Below are 13,549 nucleotides of genomic sequence, written 5' to 3' on the forward strand. Positions count from 1 at the left end.
CTGTGTGCATTGAATTTATTTAATACACGAGTTTCACAATTTGAGTTGAATTACTGAAATAAATGAACTTTTCCACTACATTCTAATTTATTGAGATGCACCTGTATATACTGTGTGTGTATGTAAGGGATAATGTACGGCTAGCTGTGCATTAAATGATTTTAATGCATGACGTGGAGGCCAACAACCAACCGACGCAAAGCGGAGCTGTGTTAAGTTACTTCAGAAACAGTGATTTATATGGAATACAATGTAGCAATACGTATAATATATATGATATGAAATATATATGAAGAGTTTGGTTCCAAAACACTATAAATCCATTTTGATTAATTTGAGTAAAAATGTGTTTTCTTTACCAAGAAAGTGGCAATATATAAAAACACTTACACTGACAAGCTACGCAATATCGCGTTCATAATCGAATGTGACTCATCTGCGATTATGAACACGATATAGCAGTGATCTACGGCTCTATGTATTAAAGGGTTAGTTCACCCAAAAATGAAAATTACACTGCGTTTTACTTACCCTTGAAGCATAGGTGTATATGACATTCTTCTTTCAGACAAATCCAGTCGGAGTTATATTGAAAATTTTCCTGGCTATTCCAAGCTCTATATTGCAGTCAGCGGGTGTTGCAGTTGAACAGTCCACAAGTCGTCAAATAAAGTTCACGCATTCATAATAAAACGATACACTGAAGCAGTTCCGGCGGATGACGCAGCACGTTGGTGTTGCGTGATTAGTGACAAATGCGGAAAGAGAACAAAGCAAAACTCCGGTCATGAATTAGAAGTACAAACCGAGGATTTACAAAGAAAAATGTCGGAGGATTTCGATATAAGCCCAGAGGAGACTGGGTTTCCTTTTCATATATACACACACATTTACATTTAGTCGTTTAGCAGACGCTTTCATCCAAAACGACTTACGAATGAGGACAATATAAGCAATCAAAACGAACAAAAGAGCAATAATATGTAAGTACTATGACAAGTCTTGGTTAGTCTAACGCAGTACATGTAGCAAGTTTTTTTTTAATAATAAATAAAAAGCAAACAAGTAGAATAGAATAGACTAGAACAGAATAGAATAGAAAAAGAATATGAATGCTGGTGTTAGAGGGTCTTTTTTTTTAAATTAAAAAAAAAAACAAGTAGTTGGAATATAAATAAAATAAAGAGTGCAAATCTTCAAGGGTCAAGTGTTGTTTTTTATTATTAAATTAATATTATTACATTATTATTATTACATTTATTAATACATTTGCATTGCCAATCAGAAGTTTGGAATAACTGAGCAGTTGGGTTACACTTTATTTTACGGTGTTCTTGTTGCAGTGTGATTATACTTTAAGTACTGAGCAGGCACGTGCACAGGTAGGGCTCAACCTGTGCAGAGCACATGCCCTTTTTGCCCTTACACTCCGAAGTGCCCTTTTTTTGGTGATGGTGTTTTTATAGTAAGTACATGTAACATCTGTAACGGACACTGTAAAATAAAGTGTTACCAAGAGTTGTGTTGTTTAATATTTTTGTGGAAACCATGATAGATTTTTTCAGGATTCTTTGATATAGAAAAGTTCAAAAGAACAGCATTTATTTGAAATAGAAATCATTTGTAACATTATAAATGTCTTTACTGTCACTTTTGATCAATTTAATGTGCCCTTCAGCTTTGAATCCCAGGAATAAATTACATTTTAAAATATACACAACCTTTCAAAAGTTTGGGATCAGTTAAGATTTTTTATGTTTTTAAAGAGGATTCTTATGTTCATCAAGGATGTGTTTATTTGATTAAAACTACACTAAAACACTAATATTGTGAAATATTATTATATTATTACTTGATATGTTAGATGTTATATTTATGAAAAAAGTGATAATAAAGATTTCTATTTTGAATAAATGCTGTTCTTTTTAACTTTATTCATCGACTTTTTATTCGTCTTTTTTTTCTGATTTGAAAAAACAATCCATTACTCAAAAACTGTAATATGGTACAAGTTTTGTGATCCATTGCACCACTGCCTATTAGATCAATAGTGATTCATTTGCAAATCTGGCATCACTAGATCTGATTCTAAAGAGCAGACAGAAAACGCATTTTTGATGCCTGAAATATTATTAGGGTAAATGACAATGTAATCTCCATTGTCAGACAAGAAATTTAACTGTATGTCACTGGGGCTCGTACCCCAGTAAAAAGGGTTTAGCGATGCCCCTGATTCAGTGGCTCTTGCTCTGTATGTGAACCAAATTTTAGACATACTTTATATTCTATATCCTTTTGGCTTCAGTAGGAGAGACATTGAAAAATGACATTGAAACATTGAGTTGAAAAATGAAAAATGTATAGTTTCTTCATACATTAACAAACACTGTATGTTTTGCAGAAACGCTATGCATATGCATTTGCACACGTGTCTTTTTATTTATTTTATTTTTTTTTATTATTATATATATATTTTTATTTTTTTTATTTTTATTTTTTTGTACTTCACAAACCACAATCATTTTCAGAGCTAGATACTATTTCTACCAAGTGCTTAGCAGTGCACACTATACTTCCAGTGCTTTTCAGTATAATAAGAGGCTGTGGAAAAAAAAACTGAAATGGATTTTATTAATCAGCAGCAAGTAAATTGCATTTGCCAAATAATAAACTGTTGTCTTTTATGATTTTAAGTGTATGTCAGGTTCAATTCCTAACAGATCTGTTGATAATTTCTCATGCCTGTCAAATAAAATTCAAAACGTAAGTAAAAAAAAAATGCATACTCTTCTGTGGTGGTGAAAATAAGATGTAGAACTTTATTTTGATGGCATCTTTTAAAACAAAAAGTTTACCGAGTGCTTTACAGTAGACATATGGAAGAAGAAAAATCTTCACAATGTTTTAGGTGATGTGCACCTATCTTTCTGTATGATGAAAATATCTCTGTTATTAAACCATAGAAACAGTTTAACTAACTGTCTTGTTTTCATGTTGTGCTTTTTGCTTCTCTATGTGAATTCTTTTCCTTTCTTCTTCCTCTTTAAATCTGTTCTCTTTGTAGATTCTTATCTTCTCTTCTTCTCTCATTCTCTGTATATTTCTTTCATTTTCAACTCTTTGGTATTGTTCCTGGAGTGCTTGTTTTTCTGCTTGGATTGTGCATCGTTCCTCCGCTGCTTTTTGCTCCTGTCTCGCACACTGTAATTCTGCTTCATGTTGCATTCTTCTAAATTCTTCCTGCATTCTCCCCTTTTCCGCCTCAGCTGTTTCAGCTCTCATACGCTGCCTATTTTCACCCGAGTTATCATTTCCCATTTTCAGTCTTTTGAAGATGGAAAGCTGTTATGCCATTAGAGAGAGAAACGTTTGTTGATTAAATTATTAGTAATTCGCAAAGTACATTCAAACATATTAATTCAAACACAAACATCCTGTTAATATGCTGCATTTAAGGGGTGTAAATATCTGCTCCGATGACATTTCTGAAATTTGGCCAAGATTGGCATTGTTCACGGAAGCCCACTGCGAACTGCATAGTTTTTCTTACTTTAAAATTCCCATTAAATGAAAATTATTCATTTAAAATTCTAAAAGAATTATTCTAAAGAAAGAAAACTGCAATTAATAAGCCATTGTCTGAGGTCTTTTAAATGCATGTTTTACTGTTCCACATCTGTCGTGAAAGTGAGCATGTAATCTGAGATTGCCTCTGCAGCACTTTGAATATTATAACTATAATAGGTTTTTTTCTTATAAACGCAGGAATTTTCATTGTCAGATTCATTAATTCCAGCATTTTTAACACCCCTAATTTAAACTTTTTTTTTTTTCTTCTCAGAATATAGAAAGTCTGTAAAATAGCATGTTGGACTGTTTTTTTTACTGTAAGATTTGTTTAAAAGATTTGTTCACTTAATATATGTTATATAGTATTTTTCATAAAGTAGGCTGTAAAGTTTACCGTTTACTGATGAATGTTTCTTTCCTCGGGTTTTTCTCAGTTTCTGCCTTCCGTATCCTAAAGGAGACATTGATGCTTGTGTTATGAAAAATTGGTTATATGCTGAATATTCTGTAGTAGTAAACAGATGTTTAGTTGTAAAGGTTGAAGCAGTCATTATCATTATTAGAGTTATCATTATTAAGAGTGGTCTGTGGAACTTGCAATTCAATTATTGAAAAACTACAGCCATCAGAGCCTAATTTCTGAAAGTACAAAAAAAAAAAAAAAAAAGTAAAACAATTTCAAATGACTCTGTCAACAACATACCTGTTTCTTCCTGATACTGCAGTAGTGTTTTTGTGTCTTGGCTCCTCCAGTTCTCAGGTGCAGCTGGTGTGTGGGTGTAAACTACTGGAGTAAGGCACTTTTATACAGTGCTGAGATGTGGCAATGCTGTGATTTGACAGTCTGTCACTGATCAGCCAACGAGACTGCAGTGTTGTGGAGGACATGAGAGGTTGGGTATTTTAGCATTTCCTTTCAGATCAATCTTATATTCTTTATTTTAGGTGTGTTAACTGCCAGTTTTAGTGTTTGCTAAAAAAAATTACCTTTAACTTTCACTTAAACGTGAATATCAAGCACTATGTTGTCACAGAGACCATATAAAGTGTAATTCTTTTTTATAGGTTAATAAGTGAAAATTCATTAAGGCGATGCATCCAAGTAAATCGTTTTTTTAGGAGATAAACGTGTAGATGGGGGCCTGTGATCTTTATGTTTGTTAATAATTTAATACTAACTTGAAGTTCTTCACCTACTAGTGGCATAAACTCCACCCACTTTAAGTCTCCGGGCTGCAGCAATTTATACGGTGCGTTCCAGACGAGATATATCGCCCTCCGAAGGGCACTTCGGAGTGAAAACAATCATGGCCGCCATATTGAAGGGTCGTTCCAAACCGAATGAAGGATTTGGAAGGGTACAACTGATGGACACTTCGGGCTCCCATGAGCCTTTGCGCAGATTCTTTGCATGATGACGGCGCCTCTGTGTGGGCAGAAGATGATTATGCAGAAGGGCACTTCAAGAAAGAGTTGTTTGGTCTCCTACACCCTTCAACCCTTCGAAGCTCTCACTCCGGAGGGTAAACCCTTTGAAGGGATTAGCCTAGGGCATAGGGATAAGCCCTTCCGAATGGAACGCAGGGAGAGTTGGCTACAAAACTAAAGGGTCATGCTTAAAATTGAAGTTTTGGGGAAAAAATTGACCCACTAGAGGGCGCCAGTTCCCTTTAGCCACTGAAATAGACCTCTGAAAACTCCATTAATTTTAGCAATATGAAATGCATGAAATTCATCAATCATCAATGCATGTAAGAAAACTGATGCCCAAACACAAAAGCCCCATAAATGCGGATTATGAGACATTCTCCGTCTGACAGCTAAATGAATGAGAACAAACAACATTAATCAACAATAATCAACAGTAGTACCAACAGTGTAACTTTAGTAGCCTATCATTGATATACTATTATAGTTGTTATTAATATTTCGAATTAGATTTTATTTTTATATTTTCTGTTTTCATTTCAATTTTACAGTTTTATTAATTTTATTGTTTTTGTAATTTTGTTGTTAATATGCCTATATATGTCACGTATTTATTTATTTATTTGTTTGTTTGTTTATTTATTTATGGGTTTTAGGTATAGTTACAACCCTGCCAGCAATACTAACAAATTATAAATTATTAAATGATATATTAGGTAACAAATATATTGACAATAAAAAGCAAGTCCCAAAAGCTAGATTCTTGGTAGAAAAAAAAGTCAGCCAGAAAAAAGAGCTGGGTTCAAAGAATAATAATAATAATCATCATCACCATTTTTTAGTATTTATTTATTTATTTATTTATCATTAATATTATTAGGTATTATGTAACTGATTTACATCATTAATTAAAGACACATTAACAGATTGCGAGTGAGAAATATGATCATTTATATTATGTAAATAATTCTTATATAGTTCATAAAGATCATTTCACTATTTTTTCTGTTGCACTCTGTATATTTCTCACTCATTTTGTGTGTAGTTTGTGAATCATTTGCACTGTTTGTATTTTTGTTGCAGAAGACAATTTGTGCAATTGTTTTCACTAAATAACTGCACGGTTTGTGTTTGTTGTTGTTCATACTCAGATTGAATATATATTTCTCTGAAAAAAGTCACTTTTTTTTTTACTGTGTTTTGTTATTATATAACACTGATTCCATTTTCTTTACTTGTTTTGTATAAACCCAGCTGGAATATCACACTTCTGTTAGACTCATTGAAAAGAGGACTTACTCATGGCAACTCTCTCTTTCTCCATTTGACTGGTTGTTATTTACTTCTTTTATTAGTCTGATAACAAATGAGTCTTTGAAAGGAAAATGTACAGTATGATATGACACAACAAGATTTAACACGCTCCCAGGCAGAGCTGGATAGATTACTTATACAAATTGTAATCCGTAACTGCTTCCAAATTACATGACAAAAAATGTAGTTAGTAACATAATCCATTACATTACACATTTTAGGTAATATAATCAGACTACTTTTAGATTACTTTTAGATTACTTTTGCCCTATCTGTGTGTGTGTGTGTGTGTGAGAGAGAGAGAGAGAAAGAGAGAAAGAGAGAGAGTGTTCATACTTTATAGGGTGGGTCTCCACGCTGTCAGTAGCAGATTTACAAATATAAATATTAAATCTTTGTCAGGCAGAAAGCCCAGATTATGTGTCTCATGAATTATAGTGAGGGTACACCCTTGTGAGTCATTACCTCTCTCTCCCTCTAAAACACACACACACACACACACACACACACACACACAGGGCTGCTTTATAGACTCTGTATATTTCTCACTCATTTTGTGTGTAGTTTGTGAATCATTTGCACTGTTTGTATTTTTGTTGCAGAAGACAATTTGTGCAATTGTTTTCACTAAATAACTGCACGGTTTGTGTTTGTTGTTGTTCATACTCAGATTGAATATATATTTCTCTGAAAAAAGTCACTTTTTTTTTTACTGTGTTTTGTTATTATATAACACTGATTCCATTTTCTTTACTTGTTTTGTATAAACCCAGCTGGAATATCACACTTCTGTTAGACTCATTGAAAAGAGGACTTACTCATGGCAACTCTCTCTTTCTCCATTTGACTGGTTGTTATTTACTTCTTTTATTAGTCTGATAACAAATGAGTCTTTGAAAGGAAAATGTACAGTATGATATGACACAACAAGATTTAACACGCTCCCAGGCAGAGCTGGATAGATTACTTATACAAATTGTAATCCGTAACTGCTTCCAAATTACATGACAAAAAATGTAGTTAGTAACATAATCCATTACATTACACATTTTAGGTAATATAATCAGACTACTTTTAGATTACTTTTAGATTACTTTTGCCCTATCTGTGTGTGTGTGTGTGTGTGAGAGAGAGAGAGAGAAAGAGAGAAAGAGAGAGAGTGTTCATACTTTATAGGGTGGGTCTCCACGCTGTCAGTAGCAGATTTACAAATATAAATATTAAATCTTTGTCAGGCAGAAAGCCCAGATTATGTGTCTCATGAATTATAGTGAGGGTACACCCTTGTGAGTCATTACCTCTCTCTCCCTCTAAAACACACACACACACACACACACACACACACACACAGGGCTGCTTTATAGCTCGTCTTGCTTCCATTAGGGCAATTACAGTGTGATGCGTCTGAACTAGAACATGCTGTCCTGTTACTGAGCTTTCTGCTTACTCAACAGACACACCACTGAAATATGGCTTGAGGGCAAGCATATCCACATGATAGTGTCCCAACCTCATGTTTCTGAATGGCACAGTGCCTGCAGGACCAATTATGATTCTATAAATCATTTTAGAGGAGCAATTTGCATACAGTATGCATAAATAGATATAATGTTTGAGGAACACATCTTCATGATCTATCCCAACAGTTTTTCAAACTCTGAGGGTGTGGGACAGTGAGTCCTGTTATATCTGCTGTAGTGTAGTATTCAGTGCACCTATCAGCACCAGTGTATCCCATTGCCGCAGGCGAGTTGGCACAAGTTAATTGTGCAAAGTGTTGCACTGAGATGGCAACGTATTCTAGGAAATTCAGGAGGTTAACAGAGAACATTGTCATGCCAGTAGCATGTGGGTCGATGGGATTCTTGGTAACGCTTTAGCTTTCCTAAGAAAATAAAACAAGTCTCTTTTACAACGGCAGTGTTTGAATCAGATGACAGAACATCAAAGCATATCATCATGAAAGATCTCATATAAAAATAAGTAAACAATTTAGGTTATGCATTGCAGCGCTGACAACTTCTATACTAATTGCCTTGTTATATAGACTAGTCAGGGTAGCGCCATATTTAATTTTGTAAAGAATGAAAACGAGGCTGTGAGGGATAGAAGTACAGTGCGTTTAATGGATTGTAGCCTACTGTTGTTTAACAGCAGCTGATTGTTCAGCTGACAAAACACCTTTCTGATAAATACTTTCAGTAGACAAAAACTTCATAACACAGTTTTGAAAGTTCTGAGTCGTGAAAAATTAGCCTACTTCATCAAACTATATCATGAAGACATCTTTACATCTTTCGCAGCCTTGTTTTCACCTGTGTTAAATGCAGTGTGGTTTTTAATCTTAAATGCAGTGTTACTTAAGTTAAAATTGCACTTTTAATGGACATAAATAATAAATAAAAGAGGATAACGATCTTTTCAACAAGGAAGCTTTTATAATGCAAACGGCATCTTGATATAATTTTTTGGCAGTTCAATCAATGAGTATTTAATTAATGCAGCTGATATTGCTTCCAGTTTACACTAGAAATGGAAGGTTGAGTCAAGTGCATTGCATTGTGGGATACAGAAGCCAGAGCAGTGTGCCCTTTTGTATAGGCTACTGTACATTTTGGAAACAATTGAGGCATTTCTATGCATACAGAAATATGCATATTTTCTGTATGCATAGAAATATACATATTAGAAGTATGCATATTTCCCTTTCCCTAATTACTGCAGATATAATTACGACAGTGAATTCCACACACTTAACTGTAGGGGGCTCCAAAGTCCAAAAACTCCAAAAGTACATACAGTTGTTGCATCATCCATGCAATTGCCAGTTTTTTAAAGGAGTGTTTGCTCTGCTGTTCTCAGCGTAATGGCCTTCTTGTCATATTGTGTATTAGCAGGGAGAGAATTATAGGAAGATGCTTTATTAAAACGCATCAAACAAATTGTTGAATAAAAGGAGACAATCACCTAAAAAGTATGGAGACTAGTGAACTAAAACTTTGAACCACAGTCATTGGCCGAACTGAAGGCCACACGTCACAGGGCGGTAAAGACATGTTTACCCTTCATTTATGGGTCAATTCAGGTTGTTGAAGACATGTTCAAAATGGCATGAACGAATCTGAAATTAACATTTCCTAAGCTGTCCCTATATTACAGCCACCACCTCTAGCTCTCAAACATCCACGCAATCTTCTTTTGCTAGATGTGGAGCCTCAGATCACAGAAGGAGGTATTTCTCTAAAGGCAACTTAACTGGTTCTGTGTGTTGTATGATGGCGAGCCCAGACTGGAACCACATGTATTATTACAGTGGATGCTCTAAAGTCTAGAATAATAACGGAACAAGAGAATGTCTCAAGTTTTAGGTATGTACAGTTTGCTTAAATTTACTTCTGGGAACAGCCTAATTACCTCCAAAACAAAACAGTTGCTACAAAAAAGGAATGTACTTTTATGAAAAGTACAAAACGCCCCCTTTAAACAAGTCTGCTCAAGTGTGTGGCTGTATGTGTGTGTATAATGGACTGGCTGAATTCAAGGATGTATCCAAACACTCGACAACTGCTCTAACACTAATCTGAAAATTGTGCTCACTGTCCCTGCGGTTGTATAAACCCGGCTGGAATATCACACTTCTGTTAGACTCATTGAAAAGAGGACTTACTCATGGCGACTCTCTCTTTCTCCATTTGATTGGTTGTTATTTACTTCTTTTATTAGTCTGATAACAAATGAGTCTTTGAAAGGAAAATGTACAGTATGATATGACACAACAAGATTTAACACGCTCCCAGGCAGAGCTGGATAGATTACTTATACAAATTGTAATCCGTAACTGCTTCCAAATTACATGACAAAAAATGTAGTTAGTAACATAATCCATTACATTACACATTTTAGGTAATATAATCAGACTACTTTTAGATTACTTTTAGATTACTTTTGACCTATCTCGTTTATCACATTGATTTAGATAATCTTGTACCATAGTTATATAAAAATACGAAGAGTAAGAAAACATATTCCATTTGTTGTTATCAACAATAGGACGTGCATTAAACATTACGTCAAGTTGCTGTGTAGCCACCTGACAAGTGACTAGTCTTTGTGTAAATGTGCACAAAACTGGAAGACTTTCTGAGTGTATACAAGCGGTTTTAGAAAGGAACATTTAAAAGATGAAAAAGAGGAATTAGGAAGAATCAATAAATTCAGAATAAAATATTTGTATTGTGTAAATAATATGTAATCATGTAATCCATATAAAAGTGACTATAGTCTGATTATGAGTATTTTAAAATGCAAGGCAAGGCAGCTTTATTTAGCACATTTCATACACAGTGGTAATTCAAAGTGCTTTACATAAAAGAAAGTAAAATAATCATAAAAACATAATCACAACAATAAAACAAGGAATTTAAAAACTTTGAAAATAATTAAAAAATTGATTTAAAATGAATTTAAAACCGTTAAAAATAGAAAATGATTATACATAAAATACAGTACAATCAGTTCGTACGTAGTACAGTGCTCATTCAATAAATGCACAGCTAAACAGATGAGTTTTGAGTCTAGATTTAAATGTGACTAATGTTTTAGCACATCTGATCTCTTCTGGAAACCGATTCCAACTGAGGGTGACATAATAGCTAAAAGCGGACTCCCCTTGTTTTGAGTGAACCCTTGGTATTTCTAACTAACTCGATCCTAATGATCTGAGTGGTCTGTTAGGTTTATATTCAGTGAGCATATCTGCTCTGTATTTAGGTCCTAGGCCATTGAGTGATTTATAAACAAGTAAAAGTACATTAAAATCAATCCTATATATAACTGGAAGCCAGTGTAAGGACCTGAGGACTGGTGTGATATGCTCAGATTTTCTGGTTCTAGTCAGAATTCTGGCAGCAGCGTTCTGGATGAGCTGCAGCTGTCTAATGGTCTTCTTGGGAAGGCCGGTGAGGAGACCATTACAATAGTCCACCCTGCTGGTGATAAAGGCATGAACAAGTTTCTCCAAGTCTTGACTGGAAACAAAACATCTAATTCTTGCAATGTTTTTGAGATGATAGTATGCTGCTTCTGTTAGACTCATTGAAAAGAGGACTTACTCATGGCAACTCTCTCTTTCTCCATTTGATTGGTTGTTATTTACTTCTTTTATTAGTCTGATAACAAATGAGTCTTTGAAAGGAAAATGTACAGTATGATATGACACAACAAGATTTAACACGCTCCCAGGCAGAGCTGGATAGATTACTTATACAAATTGTAATCCGTAACTGCTTCCAAATTACATGACAAAAAATGTAGTTAGTAACATAATCCATTACATTACACATTTTAGGTAATATAATCAGACTACTTTTAGATTACTTTTAGATTACTTTTGACCTATCTCGTTTATCACATTGATTTAGATAATCTTGTACCATAGTTATATAAAAATACGAAGAGTAAGAAAACATATTCCATTTGTTGTTATCAACAATAGGACGTGCATTAAACATTACGTCAAGTTGCTGTGTAGCCACCTGACAAGTGACTAGTCTTTGTGTAAATGTGCACAAAACTGGAAGACTTTCTGAGTGTATACAAGCGGTTTTAGAAAGGAACATTTAAAAGATGAAAAAGAGGAATTAGGAAGAATCAATAAATTCAGAATAAAATATTTGTATTGTGTAAATAATATGTAATCATGTAATCCATATAAAAGTGACTATAGTCTGATTATGAGTATTTTAAAATGCAAGGCAAGGCAGCTTTATTTAGCACATTTCATACACAATGGTAATTCAAAGTGCTTTACATAAAAGAAAGTAAAATAATCATAAAAACATAATCACAACAATAAAACAAGGAATTTAAAAACTTTGAAAATAATTAAAAAATTGATTTAAAATGAATTTAAAACCGTTAAAAATAGAAAATGATTATACATAAAATACAGTACAATCAGTTCGTACGTAGTACAGTGCTCATTCAATAAATGCACAGCTAAACAGATGAGTTTTGAGTCTAGATTTAAATGTGACTAATGTTTTAGCACATCTGATCTCTTCTGGAAGCTGATTCCAACTGCGGGCGGCATAATAGCTAAAAATGGACTCCCCTTGTTTTGTGTGAACCCTTGGTATTTCTAACTGACTCGATCCTAATGATCTGAGTGGTCTGTTAGGTTTATATTCAGTGAGCATATCTGCTCTGTATTTAGGTCCTAGGCCATTGAGTGATTTATAAACAAGTAAAAGTACATTAAAATCAATCCTATATATAACTGGAAGCCAGTGTAAGGACCTGAGGACTGGTGTGATATGCTCAGATTTTCTGGTTCTAGTCAGAATTCTGGCAGCAGCGTTCTGGATGAGCTGCAGCTGTCTAATGGTCTTCTTGGGAAGGCCGGTGAGGAGACCATTACAATAGTCCACCCTGCTGGTGATAAAGGCATGAACAAGTTTCTCCAAGTCTTGACTGGAAACAAAACGTCTAATTCTTGCAATGTTTTTGAGATGATATAGTAAGCTGATTTAGTTACTGCTTTGACATGACTACTGAAACTAAGGTCTGTCTAGCTGTGGCTAGTTTCACATTGAAAGCACGAAGGCTGTCTTTATAGATGCTAAAGTGAATTTCAAGTTTCGTCTTCCACATCCACTCAGCTTTTCTGCATTGTCTTTTCATACTCTGAACTGCTGTTGATTTTCTCCAAGCTGATTTCTGTCTGCCAGACTTCTTGCTGACTTTTACAGGAGCAATATCATCAATAACATTCTTAACTTTTGAGTTAAAGGAATCAAGGAGAAGATCAACAGAGCCTGGAGATATGCTTGGTGTTAAAGATATAGTGTTTTCGTTAATGCATCTCTTTCTGACAGAGACATATCTAGACTCAGTGGTAGCAGAGACCAATATATCAAAGAAAATACAGAAGCTACATCTTTAATAACAATGGATGAAATGTTTAGACCTCTACTGATGAGTAAATCTATAGTGTGTCCACGATTGTGTGTGGGTCCATGCACATGCTGGATCAGGTCAAAAGTATTTAAAACAGTTATAATTTATTTTGTAGTTTTGTTTTCTGCATTATCTATGTGAATATTAAAATCCCCTGCAATAGCAAAACAGTCAAACTCTGAGGAAATCATTGATAGCATTTCTGTGAACTCTTCAGCAAAGGCTGGAGAGTATTTTGGAGGCCTGTAAATAATGATAAACAGAATGCGTGGAGCACCTT

The 13,549-nt window shown here is 34.3% G+C and overlaps 1 long non-coding RNA gene across 1 annotated transcript; it reads right to left on the reverse strand.

The window, feature by feature from the left end:
* Positions 1-2,793: 2,793 nt before the first annotated feature.
* LOC107698468 (uncharacterized) lies at positions 2,794-4,361 on the reverse strand. Its single transcript, XR_001635351.1, has 3 exons — positions 4,274-4,361; positions 3,965-4,021; positions 2,794-3,342 (listed from the first exon to the last, which is right to left on the reverse strand). It is a non-coding gene; the product is annotated as an uncharacterized LOC107698468 (long non-coding RNA).
* Positions 4,362-13,549: the final 9,188 nt, after the last annotated feature.

This window comes from Sinocyclocheilus anshuiensis, unplaced genomic scaffold (genome assembly GCF_001515605.1).
Source record: "Sinocyclocheilus anshuiensis isolate Anshui unplaced genomic scaffold, SAMN03320099.WGS_v1.1 scaffold1910, whole genome shotgun sequence".
NCBI lineage: Eukaryota > Metazoa > Chordata > Actinopteri > Cypriniformes > Cyprinidae > Sinocyclocheilus > Sinocyclocheilus anshuiensis.